At 47.8% G+C, this 12,720-nt stretch overlaps 1 protein-coding gene across 23 annotated transcripts in view; it reads left to right on the plus strand.

The window, feature by feature from the left end:
* Nucleotides 1-12,720, plus strand: part of PITPNM2 (phosphatidylinositol transfer protein membrane associated 2) — a 138,293-nt gene that overhangs the window by 35,382 nt on the left and 90,191 nt on the right. For 5 of the 23 annotated variants that reach the window (XM_068911323.1, XM_068911343.1, XM_068911330.1 and 2 more), the window contains exon 1: nt 10,816-11,127. The exons of 8 other annotated variants lie outside the window; for them this stretch is intronic. The gene's annotated coding sequence lies outside the window, so the exon portion shown is untranslated. Of the gene's footprint in view, nt 1-10,815; nt 11,128-12,720 lie in introns of those variants that run through there. 10 more of the 23 variants (XM_068911332.1, XM_068911334.1, XM_068911346.1 and 7 more) reach the window with 5 other exon arrangements.

Below are 12,720 nucleotides of genomic sequence, written 5' to 3' on the forward strand. Positions count from 1 at the left end.
GTCCCTCTCGCGGCGAGGTGGATCTCCACCCCCTTGGGTGCCTGGGATTCCGGCCCGTGCGTTGGTGCCCTTCACGCGGTGACCGGAGAATCAGTGCATGACCTGCAAGTAGAGATGGGGTGGTGGGAAAATGTTATCAGCCCTCAGCTAATGAACAGTCGAGGCTTTCTTGAGCGTTAAAACGCAGGTTTGAGGCGTTTTGGGTGCGGGACGCCCCAGGTCTCGCCCTTGGCTGTGGCCCAGTGCAGCGTGTGCCACCATGGGGTGTGACGCACTGGCAGCTCCGTCCCCTGCAGGGCTCTGCGGGAAGGATTTCACCCCGGCTCGTGCACGGTAGCAGATCCTGAAACCAACCTTTTGTCTTCGGGCATTTGGGGTAAACGCCAACAGAAAACGGCACAGAGGACAAAAAGTAAATTGGCCTTCTAAAATCCTTTCAGCTTCGAGTATTACAGATATAATTGGAATCACAGGCAAGGATTATTATCTTATAAGTGCCTTTCTAGTCTGTTCTGCTTTTGTAACCTTTCTTTTTCATCCGTCACGCTGTCTCGTCGCGTTGTTTCTCCTTGCGGCCTGGCGTCTCCGCCGTCACGTCCCGTTGCTGCCTTACGTTTCGCGCCGCGTCGCTGTGCTTTTCCCTCTGTTTGCGTCAGAGCTCAGTCTCCCTTCGGCTCCGCGCTGGCGTTCCTGCGAAGCCCCCGGCATTCAGACAAATGGGGAGTTCTTGCCGCTGCAAGGAAATGAAAAGGCTCCCTCTGCATGCGCTCCTTCCCCCGGCTGCCTGTGCATCTTCCCCCTCTGATGCCCTCTCAATAGGGTTTGTAAAATTGCCTCGGCAATGGAAAGCCGAAGCTTTGTGTGATTGCTCCCTTCAGGTGCCGTCGGGGAAAGCGGAGGCCCTGCGAGCTGGGGCACGGAGGAGCTCCGGGGTGGGAAACAGCGCTGTCGAGCAGGAGCCGCGTGGGGATGTCGGAGGAAGGAAGGCACCGCTTTCCTGCGAAACCCGGTCGCTGGCTCTGTCAGCGGTCTTTAATGTGCCGTTCTCGGCCAACGGGCTGCTCTTGTAAATGCACCAGGATATTTGCTTTGAGGGGTTGTATCTCCTTACCCAGGCTTTTTTTTGAATGCTGGGGACCCCTTGAGTAGGAGGGGGATATGCCAGTCGGCCCCTGTAAGGCTGCCCGAGCTCGATGGTAAGCCCTTCCCCATCTCCAGGCCTGGCGGTCTCAGGGAGCGGAGGGGACCCACGAGAGGGGCCATCCAGCACGCAGGGACGGTGCGTCCCCACAAAGGCCTTTTGCTGAGGATCCTGCTGTTTCCCTGGCTGCAGGTCACTGCCGCGTGCAGGACAGCGCCTGGGACGTGCGCGCTCCATAGTGCCTTTCTAGATTCTTTGTTCATAAGCGACTTGTGTCAGGTGGTGGTGAATATGAAGGATGCTCAGCAACCCCAAAACTGGGGTCCAAAGCATGGTGGCTTGGGCACCCAGAAAAGAATGGTAGCTTGTGTTGGTTTTGTCGTCGTTGTTTGTTTTTTTTCTTTTAAGTACTCTGAAATGCTCTCATTGTTTCTTAGCTGGCTTCTTGGATGTAATTGGGAAGTTGAGCCCTGCCCAAGGGAAATCGATGGTGTGTTTGAACTCCCTGTTGCTTTAGGAGAATGCGAGCGTGTTTATTTTATTTAAAGAATTGGTACATAATCAGTCTTAAAGTTAACTGACTGCCTGTTGACTTGTCACCCTGTGAATGAAAACACATTGCTTGTAATTTGTTTGACATTATTCTGTCCTGTTGTCAGGCTTCTAATTACGTTTAGAACACAACCCAGATGTCTGTCTGTCTCCTCTGCCTCATTATTGTTGTTATTTATCTTTTTTTTTAATATGGAAGAAAATATTTCTCTGAGGTGATGGAAGTCTGTCTGCTCCTCTGTCTTTTCAAAACCGATTAATAGATGGTTGTAGGGTTTTTTTGTCTTCTAAAAACTGGGCTCCTTTTAGCAGATTAACAGACCTCAATTCGGGCATCCACAATTGCTAGTGCTGTGCAACCTTGGAGCTGATTCTTTCTGTGCTTTAGGGGTATTGAAACATATCTGTATCTACATTAAAATGTTTCTCTAGATACTGCTTTCACAAAATGCTCACTTTCCCCACCTTATTTATTTTTAAAGAAGAGATAAATTGCTTGTGCTTTTAGAAGATTAAAATATTAATGTGTTTAAATATAACAGTGGAAGAGGAGAGATGGAGAAAGGGTTGCCCTTTCAAAATGTGCACAAATGAACAATCTTTTATTGAATCTATTGAATAAGTGTGTAATATGCCTTGCCAACATTGGCTTTTGATAATTAGCTTAGGAAAACTCAAGCTGCTCAATGGGAGGTTTTATTGCTGAAAACCTGTTCTGTAACTTGAATTTTCCTAGAGCCACAAGCTTTTAAGCGGTAGAAACACAATTTTCCAATAGCATACTGGATCACCAAGGTACTAAGTCCCTGTCTTCCAAAAGCATTAAGCCACTTAAAACATCCAAAGGCTGCTACTTTTTTAATGGGACTCTTGAGCGCTTTACCTCCGATCCCCTTGGAGGAGGCTGTGCTGGGGCTGAGCAAGCCCCGTTCCCCTCTTTGGCAGCTCCGTTTTAGCTGAGCTAAGTTCGCAAAGCAGTGCGGGCGTGGGGAAACTGTGCTCAGGGATAAGAAACTTGACTCTCTTGGTCCCTGCTGACTTGATTTGTTTTGGTGTTGATCATCATCTTTCCTAGCTCCAAGTTGTGTAAGATTACTATTAAACGCTGTTTCTTCTGGCAAAAACAGTCTGATCTGGCTGGCTCCAGCAGGGGAACAGATTTTTCTGTTCTGCAAAGCTTTGATCGAACAGAGTTCGTTGTAGGGAAGAAGGCGAAAGTATAGGAAGGACTCAGTGGGTCATCATAGGAAGGAACAACCGGAGAGTGAGAATAAAGGGAATAAAGCACTCGTTCAATACAAGCAATATTTGTGACATTTTGGTATAGAGACTGCAAATTAGTATGTGGTCCCTGCCATTAAATACAAATATGTTCCTCGCTTCCCCCATGCAGCTTGGCCGATGGGATTTGAAATGAAAGGCAAATTGTGCAAACAAACGCCCTGCAACACTTCTGCCGTAGCTGGGAGCGAGCGGCCTCTCGTCTTGCCTTTGTCATTCTGTGTGGGTGTCATGGTGCTTTCTGATCTGCTGCTGCTACTTGTGGTCTTGGCGTCTGTCCGAGACTTGCCACCCGCAGTGGGAGCCGCTCGCGACTGTTGCAGCGTCGTTTCCCCCATCCACGGTCAAGCTGCGCAAGGGAGCCCGCTGCTAGGGACGGCAATGAAACCCAGGGTTCATGTGACGTGAAAGCTGCTACCCTCAGGGGACAAAACCAATGGGCAGAGACAGGCTCGAATAAAGCACCCCCAGGGTTTCCATAGCACGTGGTTCATGGCACTCGTAGCTGCTCAAGAGGCTGGAGGGAAGGAAGGGCATTGTCCCTCTGAGTTCCTCTCCAGTCCCTTCAGTTAAAGGGGAGATGGGCATCTTTGCCTCTGGGCATCTGGGTCCAAGCCTTGCTGCCTTCTAAATCAAGGGTCTATTGGCCTCGGCTGCCTTTGAAGATCTTGGTCTTTATAGGAACTGACAAACAAGAATTAATTGATGACTCACCAGCACAATAATGTCAGAAATGATAGTTTTATTTTGCTGCTCCAGCACGTTCTGCAACTTGCAACTATTTTTTGTGTGTTTTTAGCCTGAAGAGAGGTTATTGTGTCAATGTAAAGCAAAGGATGAAAATTGAGCGTACGTGCCTTCAGAAGAGAAGTGTCTGAGATGCAGCACGATGTTCCAGGTGGACTGGCTTGCTTTGTGTAAAGGAAGGGAGTGGGGCAATGTGAACAGCTTGGTGTGAGAAGCTAGTTTTGGTCTGAATAGTTGATGGAACAGAGTCTCCATAGAGTTGGAGGGGTGTGGCTTTTACTCTTGATTTTGTTTCTTCTTCTTTCTTGTCTACTAAAGCTCGACTTAGCGCAAACAGCGCTGTGCTACCTACGTGCATTTGTAGTTTCAAGTTCAGTAAAATTATCTGCATGCATGTTTACAGGTTTGGGGTTTAAAGTGAGAGGTTAGTGTTTGGACTATGATGAAAAAATCTTTGAAACAGTAATGGGGCAATAATGCAGTATGCCAATTACAGAAAAGAATATGCAATGGAAGAAGAAAAAATACTAGTTGATAATTGAGCTAATAAGGTAAGGAATTAAGAGAACATAAATTTCCTGAGTCGTCTTTGTCTTTAATAGTTACTGTGTTGACTAGGCATGACTTTCAGTGGAGATGCTTTTTTTCATAATGAGAAGCTTCCCTAATTTATTATGGGATTTATTTGCAGAAATCATGCATTTTCCCAGCCTTCAACTAGAGCCAAAAAGGAGGCAGAAGTGTAAATAGGGTGATGTAGCAGGGAAGCATGAATCATACTCTCTTCATGTTTCTCTTTGAGTATATTAGCAGTGTAGGATGAAAGAGGCATTGCTCCTCTCTGTACATCACACGTTTCAGGGGTCACTCCTCATCTGTGCTTGCTTTGTTGTGGGCGATTTATCTCTTGTGACAATGCATTAAGTGTCTAACCTCTCTGGATGGTTATGGGCTTTTTTCTTTTTCCTTTGCTGTAGTTTGACATTTCCCCTCCTTATAGCCATACTTCCTCATTGTTCCACAGTAAACTTGGATATTAATTATGTGGTATTCAGCCTCTCCCCTGCCCTCTTCCTCTCCTGCTGTGACAAGAATAGCTGTTTGATTATTTTTGGTAAGAATCTTACCTTTGCTACTGCAGCCTTCCGAGAGGGGAAGGGAAGGGAAAAAAGCTTTTGGAGAAATGTCGACTTCATTTAAATATATAATACACTTGCTCAGGCTTTCTCTTTTGTACTTGCTATATAATTTCCTTTCTGTCAATAACTCTGACTAATGCTGAGATCTTTCTCTGTTTGAGCTCTGCTATTTATGAATAGAGCAAGCCTTATCTGAAGACTTGTGAATGCCTACAAGTATCAGGCAAGTTTGGATGAACGGTGTACATAAATAGCAAATAGTTGAAGTACTGGGTCTTAGGAATAAAAACTGGCAAGAGCTGACCCTACTGAATACTTGATGAAGCAAATGGCTTTGCTTCTTGTCAGCTTTCTGGTTCATGGCCCTGCTTAGGGTGGAGATATAACTCTGGAAGTTGCAGAACTTGACACTGAGAATTAAGTTCTGCTCGGCATTCGGAAGTGTTTTGCTTTTCCTGAATCCTGCTCATCTTACCAGGCTGAAGAGGTGCTTTCAGACGGGGTAATGTTTTAAAATGATACTGAGGACAGCTGTACTGTAATGATGATTTATTTCACTTTATAACCAGTGAGTTATCCTCCTGCTGCCCTGCTTTCTCCTCTACAACAGGCTGATTTTTCAGGAGTAATCTGGGGTGCACTCACCTTTGAAGAGCTTGTAGAGCTGGCTCTGTCTTTGCCACAATTGTCCCTAATGCTCTTCCTCCTCTTATTCCGGCCCTCCAATGTGTATTGCTCAGCCAGATGTTTGCATCACCCTTCATGGTGCTCTGTATCCCAGCTATGAAGGAGAAAACAGGAGTGCTTGTTAACGTACATAGTGCTTCTCTGGAAGTGGTCTGCTACCTCCCCATCCTTGCCAGGAAGGAAGAGGGCAAAGCCGTGCTTACACTGTTGCACGATAAACAATTCTGCTTGAAGAACTTCCCAATCCTTCAATGAAAAGATCCTGGGAGTACGATGGTTTTGCTTATTTAATTACTGTAACTATATAGTGTATTTGGGGGAACATTTTAAGTGTCCCTGGCATAAGGGATTGAGTAAACTCATTTTTGGTCCTGCTTGTAACAGCTCCTGGATCTCCCTGGCCCTACCAGAGGAGAGTAAGCCATTTGAAACATCTTGAAAGAAGAGCGGAGAGGGAGCCATTTTAGAAGTTGCCCCGCTGAGGTCAGGCCAATTCAGCGTAGGTGTGGTGGTAATGTTGAAGCTGTCATTTTCTGCTGGATGTCTGGGACTTCGGTTAGCATGGAAGATTTGATGCACTGATCTCATTGCAGAATAAATATAGAAGTGCCCCTAGCTGTGTTTCCAGGAGGCAGCTAACACACATGTGATCTCTCTGTAGCATTTCAGTGGTGATAAGGTGTTTGTGGCTCTTTCTGTGACACAGCTCGGTAAGTCCAGCGGCAGCCCTTGCCTCTACGGGGCTTGCCTGGCTGACTTGCACAGCATCTGCAAGAGCTGCCTTTTGACTTTGCTGCAGAAAGTGGTATGTAGCGAGCGCTGCAAAAACACGTGATTTGTGAATTAAACACAAACCCTCACCCTGCAATCTTGTGGGACTCTCTGCCTCTTCAGTTTCTGTCTTATTTGGCCATCCCTGTACCAGCCACCTGCTTCCCATCAAGGATGAAGGCCAAAACATTCACTTCATTTTTCTGTTTTGTTTTCATCAAAGCCTTTTGTTTTCTACTTTCACATCCCAGTGCCTTGTGTAGGTAAATCTATCCACTCCCTAGGAGAAGGGAAACACGCTCCTGACTTGCACAGGGAGTCCGACATGGGTCTACAGTACTGCCAAGGCGATTCAAGCCTGGTTGTGGAACAACAGCAGCTCAACCCACTCAGGCAAGTGAGTGCTGTTCTCATGCAGGTAGGGATCGTGGTGCAATAAACATATATTTCAGCATGGTATTTCTGATACTGACATGAACGAGTACTGCTACCTTATTAATGCTGACCTTTTCCCTGTCCAATGAGACATTCAGCTGCAGCACCCACTGAAAAGGTTCAGGAGAACGGTGTCCTGACACCTGTTGTCAAAAATGGCCCCTTTTCCTGCTGCAAACAGTCTTCTGTGATGGTTTCCAAATGGCAACTCTAAGTATGTAAAGATGCATGTGTTTTCTGTGATCACAGCTGCTGCTCTTGACCTATCTGCCAGAAATTCTGGTCTTCAGACACGGCTTGCTTCCGCCCGATGTCTGTCTCCCTCCTCTGTCGGAAACAAACATTTTAACACAGCTTTGCTTAATGCAAAAGAACAACTCACTCCTTTTTAAGGACATGTTCCAGAGCACGAATGAGTCTGAGGACAGGCTGAATCTCCTGTCAAATAGGTGTTTGAATTTGGACAACTGTATAAATCATTTGTCACTGTGGAAAATCTCTTCTGCTGCTGCGTAAAAATTCCTTAAGCAAGCATGCCTGGGCAATGCCAAATCCGGTTAACGTAGAACGAAGCTTCTTGGATTCCCTGCCCTCCCTGCTCAAAAGAAACCTAAGTCCATGCTTCATGTTTAATTTGAGATGAGTGTTGCTCTAGGACAAGGGCTTTCTGGGCAGTGAAATTACTATTGGTAAAGGAAGAAGAACAGCCGTTCATTTTACTAGTTAAACAAGGCCGAGGGGGGACCAAAAGAACAAAATGCAAACTTCTGTACGAACTGCTTTAAAAATACCTGCCTCTCACCTCTGCTAAAAGGGGCCCATAACCGAATTACGGAGGGCCTGGATCCTGCAGAGTCGGGAGTCCTTCCACGTCACGGCCTCCTTGCTGCCAAGGGGATTGCTCCCAAGATGCCCTCTAATTCGGTTAAAGCGCTCTTCCGGGAAGAGCGAGGCAGCCTTGGGGGCTCTGCGAGCAGGACGAAGCCCTCCTCGTCCTCTTGCGCCTCTCTCCTCCTCGGGACCCACTTCACCTTGCCGACGAAACGGCTGCCTCTTTGTCACCAGGCCAACGTTGGGGGCCTCGCGGGCTTTTCCTCCCCGCGGTTAAACTCTCGGATGCGCACTCCGGCGTGCGTGGGTCGGGAGGCGGTATTGCCTGCCGTGGGAAAGCGTCCGATCTTGGTGGGGCTTTCTGCCGGTTGGGCCGTGCCTCGATGGGACGCGGGGACAGAGACGCAGGAGGGCCACGCTGGCTCGCGGTCAGCGCCTTGGACCCGCGCGGAGCTTCCTGCGAGCTGCGGTCGGCGCCGTCTGGTTCGCTCTGTGATTCAGGATGTGCACGCTCTTTTTTTTTTTCCTTTTTCTTTTTTTTTTTTTTTTTTTTTTTAAGCATTGTTGAAACCGTCAAGTAACGACTTCCTAAATTCCTTGCGCCCCGCGGCTCCTCCCCCAGAGGAGAAGCGAGGCCCTTCCGCCCTGCCAGGATGCGGCTGACGCTGCCGTCGCCACCTTGTCATCGCGTTTGTGCGTTCAGACCGAGTTCTTGATGGTTAAGAAGGTTCAAAAAAATCCCCGAGGTGTTAATGAGCTAACGTGGTAACTGTTTGGGGCCTTTGTTGCTCCGCTTTGTTACGCGGACAGACCTGGCTCGAGCGCTGCATGAAAATTGTGTTGTTAGTAATTACTGGTAATTTCTCGTCCGGAAGGCTCCGGTTTGCGGGAGCGCTCAACTCCGCTGGCCTCTGCGGCGCCGCCGTGCCGGCTGCGGGCGCCGCGCTCCTCGGGTGCCTCCCGCAGCGCCCGTTCGCCGTGGGGCGCGCCGGGCGTCCCTCCTCTTTCCGCCCGAACGCCGCCACGGCCCCGTCCTCCTCCAGGACGCCGGCGGGATGAGCCGGCACCCGGCGGCGCTTCCCATTTTCTTGTCTTCCCAAAGAGAAGTTGTAATTTTGTATTTTATTTTATTTTTAAACGTGGTGCGTGGTGACGCAGTGGGTTTTTTTGTCAGCTGGCAAAGCTAAGGATTAGTCACGAGGACTTGGTTTGTGTGTTTGTGTTTTTTGTTTGTGTTTTAAGTAACTGGTAGAAAGAGGGGCAAAAAAAAAAAAAAAGCTGCTCATTTAAAAAAAAAAAAAATTGGAAAAAAGTCCTCCTAAAACCCAACTTTTCAAAGAGCGCTTCAGCGCGGCTGCGTTGGTGCCGCACGTGGAGCACCGCCTGGCTCCTCTGTCTTGAATTTCTGTTTTAGCGTTAAATTAGGCACGCCTCCGACGGTTTTTGAATCGTACGTGGAAACAGAGGTGCCCTTACCTGGTACAGCTGAGGGGACGGGAGTAAAGGGAGCTGCTGCTTGCTTGTTGAGTTTGGGAATTAATTTTTCCCTCGGTTCGATGCCGAGTTTGCTCGCTAAAGAGCAGCTTTAGAGTAGAAATGTTTTGTTAGCGAGGCGGGCTCCTAAAACCTTCCCCTACTCTTTCAGTTTGGTTTGTGGCATCCTGATTATTTCTGCTTCTACCCCAGCTTCTCTCTCAGCTCCTTTCCTTTCACCTTCCCGGGTGTCTGAGCGGAAGGAGCCGCTGTCCGGACCCGGCAGATGAAGGAAGCCTTGCCGCGCGTGGGCACGGAGGAGGCCGGCGTGGTGGTCCGGGCCGCCGTGGGACCTTGGCCCCGGTGCCCGCGCCGTATTGCCCCCACTCGGGAAAGGCAGCTGCGGCATCACGTTTTCAGCTGGCTCTGGCAAAGAGTTGTTTTGAAATATGCCTGAGAATAAGTAGCTTTTTTTTTTTTCTTTCTTCTCTCCCACACACACATCATGCAGGGCCAAATAGGGTTGTAGTAAGTTTGTCTAAATTTCAGGCTTGCTCTGGTTTAAGGTGGAATTGCAATAACCAGCTGTTCTCGGCAGAAGCGGGCTGTCCCGCCGCGGGTGGGGGCTCGGCGGCGCGGGCGCTGGGGCCGCGTGTCACCGTCCTTTGGTGGCTTTTTGTTCGGGAGGGTAGCTAAAGCGAAAGGGCAAATGGCTTGCTGCCGAGGCAGCAGGCTCGCGGTCCGGGTTGGGTTTGCATCTCTAGCCTGGTTTGGAGTGTTGTTTTTATTGGCAAAAGAAACGCTTGTGCTCTTTTGGCGCGCTCTGCCGCTGTGCCCTTCAGCGCGTCCCCTCGGGACGGGGAGGAGCGCGTGGGGTTCGGCGCTGTGGCAGTGCCTGGCCCTTTCCTCCGAGGCTCAAACTGCGCGTGAAGTGCAAAACCTTTAAATGCCAAAACATTGGCAGAGTGACACTGAAGTTTCTTGTTGTCCGGATAAGTAATGCGAGATTTGCTCTGATTGCAAAATACTAGTTCCTGGCTGGTTACTTTATGTAAACCCTGACTTTTTTTTTGTTTTTTTTTTTCTTTTATGAATTGATTTCCCCTCCTCCCCCCGCCCCCCACCTTTGCAAGCGATATTTAACAGCGCATGGAAAATGTGACTGACCCTTAAAGGTCAGGCTCTAGTCTACCATTCGGCTTTTATTATCCTGCTTGTCAGAGAACACAACATATTTGCTCTATCTCCTGTCCAGATCAGCTTTTTGTCTGTGTTTATTTTAGTATTTTCCATGTGTGAATTTTTAATAGGATTTTTTTAATATGGTGGCAGTAAAACTGTTCTCAGAATGTAATTTACTGTATTTTATAGCTTCTGCTGCTCTTTTTTCAGTTTCTTGCTAATGATGTTATTGACTGGCGCGTGGAATTTTTATACCGTTGAAAGGAAAGGTTGAGCTCTTACAAAGATCTTTTACAAAGACTCTCTTACAATAATAAACACACAGAGGCAGCAGTTACCAGAGCTCATTATTAAGTAGCTGTAAAAGCTCTAACCAGATAAACCATTTAATGTATTGACTTGTTAGTGTCTTTAGCTGTGCATTTGATGAAGTGGTAGATAGAGTATATATTTAGAAGCTAATTCTAGGGGGAAAAAAAAAATCTGTCAGACCAAGGCATCTTTCAAGACCCAAAAAGTGGTTGTGTTTTTTTTTTTTTTCCTAAACAGCGAGTCATGTGCTATATATGAAAGATGTTAGTGGTAAAGCTTTGGCTTACTAAAGGGAAAAACGGGGGCAATCGGCTTGTCGCATCGCGCCCGTAGTAGGCGAGCAGGATGCACCCGTTGCACTCTCGCCCGCGTAGTTCCCCGTTCGACGACTGGCGTGATTCGCAGAACCACGGCCGCGGAGCCGAGAGGAGAGCGACGATGCAGCGGCGTGAGCTGCGCCCGCTAGCCTGCATGTGTCTCGCGCGCGCCTGGAGCAAGCCTCGTCAAATTGAGGTGGGCTGCTTGAGCGCAACGGCTGGGCTCTAAGGACTGCAGACAGCTTCGCCTCGGGTCACGGTAAGCAAGTTTGTTTTTTAATTGCGTGAAGCCGTTGTTCATGGAGGGGATTTCTGCACAGTGCGGTTGTTCGAACTGCCAACGAGCCCAAGCCAAACATCACTGACCTTTTGGACAACGGTTATGGCCAGATTTGCTCCCAAACTTTATGGAATTTGGCTTGGATTTTAATTCTGGCTTTTGGAGAAAGGCGCTGCAGTGTGTAGTCAGTTGAGTTTATCACCGGACAAGCTCTGAATGGTATTCCCCTCTCTGGAGAGGATTTGGAGGTGCATCAGGCATCTCACGGAACGATTCAGTTTGTTACAAAGAGCCTCCCTCCATGCGTGTTCGCGTCTCTCCTGGAAGAGCTGGCTTGCTTTCTGCCAAGCACTGGAATCTGACTAGTTTTCCAGAAAAAGAGCAGAGCATCCTGAATTATTTAAAAGCCATTGCTTAGCTTTTTTCTTTTGTTGTTGTTGCACAGAATCGCTTCTGTGGAATAAGCAAGTGTGTAACGGAACATGTTTGAACTCCTTTTTGCTGGCTTCTTAACTTACAACTGCAAATGTTTGCTTTTATTGTGGGTTGTTTTCTTTTCTCCTCGCTGGAGGGGTGCTCTTTGACCAAAAGAGTCAATCGTTTCTCTTGCACATTCCAGTATTTATTCCTTAATTGATCCTGCTAATGAGGAAAATGTATGTTCTGGAAGGCTTTACCTGACCTAAGAAAAAGTTAAGAAAGGTCCTTTATATATATCCTATATAATGCATTTATATAATGATGCATTAACAGCAAGAACATCCCTGTAAGTAACAGGGAAGAAAGTTGCTTGTAATACAAGTTTGTCCTCTGAAATGTCCCCGCTGGGTAAGTACAGTTATTCCCATCAGACAGCCCGAGGGACTGAAACCTGGACAAAATTAATGACGTGCCGAAGAAAACATGTCATAGCTCTTAATAGCCAAGACTTCAAAACCCAGAACTCCTTGAACTTTGATCTGATGTTTTCTAAAGAGCAGAATTGTCCTTTCTGCCGCTGTAATGTGCTTTTCTGCTGAATGTTCTGGCTGGTCAGTGCTTGCGTTAGACATGTTGGTGGCATAGCCACGTGGGTCCAATAAAGCTTTGCTGACCTCCGTTTGGCACCACTGTTGCTTCTGAACGCCTGATCTTCTGGAGAGCTGGAGAGGATCTTGCACGTGTATACTTTTTCCCTCTAGAATTGCTTATTTCACCATGTGTGTGGTGGTTTTTTTTATCTTGTCAGCTTTTTGAGGTTTTTCTCTTTCCCACTCTGGTTTCTATGGAAATGTCACGGGCTTGGGTAGTGTGTAGTAACCCTCATGACTGCAGCACAGTCACCCTCTATATTGCCTAGCTCGTGCTAATTTTGTGCCTGAATCACCCTTCAGGAAAGGAGGGGGGGGGGGAATGATATTAGCATGTATAGTGTCTAAAGCCACAGTAACTAGGAGTGCCAGTTACAGAAATCTCAAGCCCAAGCCGATGCCTTCCCCATCCCTGCAAGGTAAGAAGATAAAGCCAGAACCCACCAGAAGCTGATGCTGCCAGGCAGGCTTTGAGGTGAAGCACGTGGCCAGGAGGCCAGGT

The sequence above is a fragment of the Struthio camelus genome, chromosome 17 (genome assembly GCF_040807025.1).
Source record: "Struthio camelus isolate bStrCam1 chromosome 17, bStrCam1.hap1, whole genome shotgun sequence".
Lineage (NCBI taxonomy): Eukaryota > Metazoa > Chordata > Aves > Struthioniformes > Struthionidae > Struthio > Struthio camelus.